The 3682-nt window shown below is 30.6% G+C and overlaps 1 non-coding gene across 1 annotated transcript; it reads right to left on the bottom strand.

Moving 5' to 3' along the window:
• Positions 1–274: 274 nt before the first annotated feature.
• TRNAP-AGG lies at positions 275–346 on the bottom strand. The gene has a single exon. It is a non-coding gene; the product is annotated as a tRNA-Pro (tRNA).
• Between the last annotated feature and the right edge of the window lie 3336 nt (positions 347–3682).

Here is a 3682-nt window from a genome sequence, read left to right on the forward strand (position 1 = left end):
TAAAACAATACATATATAAAAATGTGTTGAGAAACAAATTTATTCAATAAATACTGTTGTCATCTTTCGTAATGGTTAGAGAGAAAAATTTCTTATATTTATAAAAGACATTGAACCTTAGCCAAGAAGGATAAATACATAATTGAATAAAATTGATAGATTTTCAATCACGCATAAAAGAATCCTACTTGGGATTTGAAATTTGAACTAAAATTCAATTATAGAGCCAACTTGCACAGGTTGTTTGTAGCTGAACTGTATTCAATTTGAATAAGGGGCATTCCGAGAATTGAACTCAGGACCTCTTGCACCCTAAGCAAGAATCATACCACTAGACCAAATGCCCAATTTAAATAGTGTCTAATTTGAAGTAATATAATACTAAGAGGTTTAAAGATAGACAGCTCTCATGAAGAGTCAAACTTAAAAGCTTGCAATTACTAAACCAATTATCCAACTAACTCGGTTAGGGGTTGCATATCATTGTTGGAAATTTTAAAATTTTCGACCACCTGAAAGTAATCTTAAATCAAGTCAAAAGCAAAACGTGGCCGGAAATAGCAACAAAGATTTTTCCGTATACCAAAAGTGATCGAAACAAGGCTTTCGACTTGATTTAAGATCACTTTCAGGTGGTCGGAAATTTCATAATTTCCAGCAGTGGTTGCACCCTATGTATCCCCAACTTATCTTATATAACTTGTTTTGATTCAAGTTATATATATGACAACTTTGGTAATATAATATAATATTATTGCCACATCAAAAAATGAGTTGAAATAAAATAAAAGTAATGTGATTACCTATCACTACAAAAAAAAAAAAAAAAGTAAATTTATTTACGAAAAAACTAATGGGTAAATTATTAAAATTCATAGATATTTAATTGATTAACAAATTTTTGAAAGTAAAACAATGAAATTCATAAGTATTATTTAAGGTGTAGCTATTTAATCTAGGAAAGAAGGGTCAGATTGGCCCCCAAAGCAAATTTATAATGACTACCAACTTTGTGTTTGGGGAAGCTAGTTTTAGAGGTGAAAAGAAAAGAGAGGAAGCTGGGTAAACAAAATGTTTAAATGGGTTGTTGGGGCTGACTGAGAAATTTGGAGATGACTATGAAAGCTGAACAATCATTATTGTGCGGACCATGGTCTACAGAAGTTGTGTGGACCATTTTTGTATATATAGTGTAATATAATGTACATTCAATACAACAATAATGTACTTTTAGTATATTAAAAATGTACATTATTTGTGTACTGAGTGTACATTCAATAGACAAGTAATATATTAAGTATATTAAAAATGTACTTTTTGTTATGGTCCACACAATAATTTGGCAAAGCTGAATTCAAAGATATTCCCATGCATACAAATAACAAACGGAAGAAAAGAAAACTCAACACCGGCCTTGAAATCCTTCTTCCAATTCAGAAATCTCATTTCTTGCTAAAAAAAATAAAAATAAAAATAAATAACTAATAAGAATAAAACTAAAGCCCATTCAAAACACATCCACTTGATCGCAAAAAATTGTCAGAGACAATGAAACCAGATTTCATAATTTCCTCAAAAGGAAGTAGATTTTATGCAATAAATGGAAACGGCATACATAAAATATAGAGAAAAATAAACTATGACTATAACAAGTGATATGATGTAAAATAGATATGAAGTCAATAATATAAAAATTTACTAATCAATTCATACAACTAATCAAAAAGTACAAAATCCTGCAGATTAGGACGTGGATATTGTGATTATTGTCCAACAAGGTAGTTAATTTGAGTGAATAAAACTAGAAACCTAGATTTTGCAACTAAATTAAATTAGAAATGGACCATCACGCAGGTCGTTATATCGCGTGACCGAGGGTGTGATACAAACACAAGCCATGGGTGTGCACTGGGCCAACTTAATTGCACATATAAAACCGTGTATGAGAGGTTCAACCAAAAGGGTATTAACAAGAACCAAACTTATAAACATTTTAGGTATGTATGGAAATCACATACTCTACTCATTTAACAATAATTGCTTGTAAGTGTTTAGCCTCGTGGGAAACTTTAAAAAGAAAGTGTACTATTTTGTAATTCAACAATTATTACTCACTACAGGTAATGTAATATTTTGGTATCTTAAAATAAATTTAAACCTCATGGGGAAACTTTAAAAGAAACTAACATACATCTCCTACTCAGTGTATAGTACTAGCTATATGTGTAGGTAGGTAAGGTAGCATTTTGGTGTCTTAAGAGGCATTTAAAATCTAAATATCAAAGCCAAGTTTCAATCTTGGGACCTGTAGGTTATGGGCTCACCAGCTTCCAGTGCACCACTCTAATTTGCTATATTTTAAATAATTGTTTTATATTAAAAATTTGTTTTTGGAAGTTTTTGTTTTGTTATGCTTTAATAGAAGGCCACCGTATGAGTTTTTTTTTTTTTTTTTTTTTTTTTTTATCCTGTGATCTTTCTTCGAGGAGAGACACAGAGGTGTGATATACGCACAAGGTGCTTAGCATGATATATAACACACAATACCTATTCATCTTTAATAGTTTTTTTCAATTGTTTAAATATATACGACTAATAATAGTAACATGATTTTGACACTCTCGCCCGCATGGGTAGCTCAACTGGTCATAGAGGTGAAACTTTAGAAGAATGACCAAGGATTGAGTCTCACTAGCGGCAGTGTGGAACAACCTTTCAAAGTGAGGGTGGCTCCTTGTGCGCAGTGAGCACCTCCCAAATGTTCTGTTGGGCCGGGTGTGGGAGGCCCTTAGGGTTGTGGTTCAGCCTTTTGGAAGAATGATTTTGACACTCTCTTTCAAGGGCATTCTAACTTAATAGCCCGCGAAATTTAGGATGTGAAAAATATTGGATAATGTCAATAGCAATTATAAGTTATATATATGACAACTTTGGTAATATAATATTACACTATTGCCACATCAAAAAATGAGTTAAAATAAAATAAAAGTAATGTGATTACTTATCACTACAAGAAAAGTAAATTTATTTACAAAAAAAATTGATGCATAAATTATTAAATTAAAATTCATAGATATTTAATTGATTAACAAAATTTTGAAAGTAAGACAATGAAATTCATAAGTATTTAAGGTTTAGCAATTTAATCTAGGAAAGAAGGGTCAAATTGGTCCCCAAAGTAAATTTATAATGACTACTAAGTAGTAACTTTGTGTTTGGAGAAGTTCTAGAGGTGAAAAGAAAAGAGAGGAAGCTGGCTAATCAAAATGTTTAAATGGGTTGTTGGGGCTGACTGAGAAATTTGGAAGTGACTATGAAACGCTGAATTCAAAGATATTCCCAAACAAACAGGAAGAAAGAAAAACTTAACACCGGCCTTGAAATCCTTCTTCCAATTCAAAAATCTCATTTCTTGCTAAAAGAAAATAATAAGAATAAAACTAAAGCGTATTCAAACAAAATGGATGTTCTGATAAAAAATGACTAAAAGTGAATTGTCACTTATAAATCTAGGACCAAAAATTGAATTAACATATCTCAAGATATTCTTGTATGCAACAAGAATATTCAAAATTTAAAACAATACATATATAAAAATGTGTTGAGAAACAAATTTCTTCAATAAATATTGTTGTTATCTGTCGTAATGGTTAGAGAGAAAAATACATAATTGAATAAATTT

Source organism: Ipomoea nil, unplaced genomic scaffold (assembly GCF_001879475.1).
Source record: "Ipomoea nil cultivar Tokyo-kokei standard unplaced genomic scaffold, Asagao_1.1 scaffold3090, whole genome shotgun sequence".
NCBI lineage: Eukaryota > Viridiplantae > Streptophyta > Magnoliopsida > Solanales > Convolvulaceae > Ipomoea > Ipomoea nil.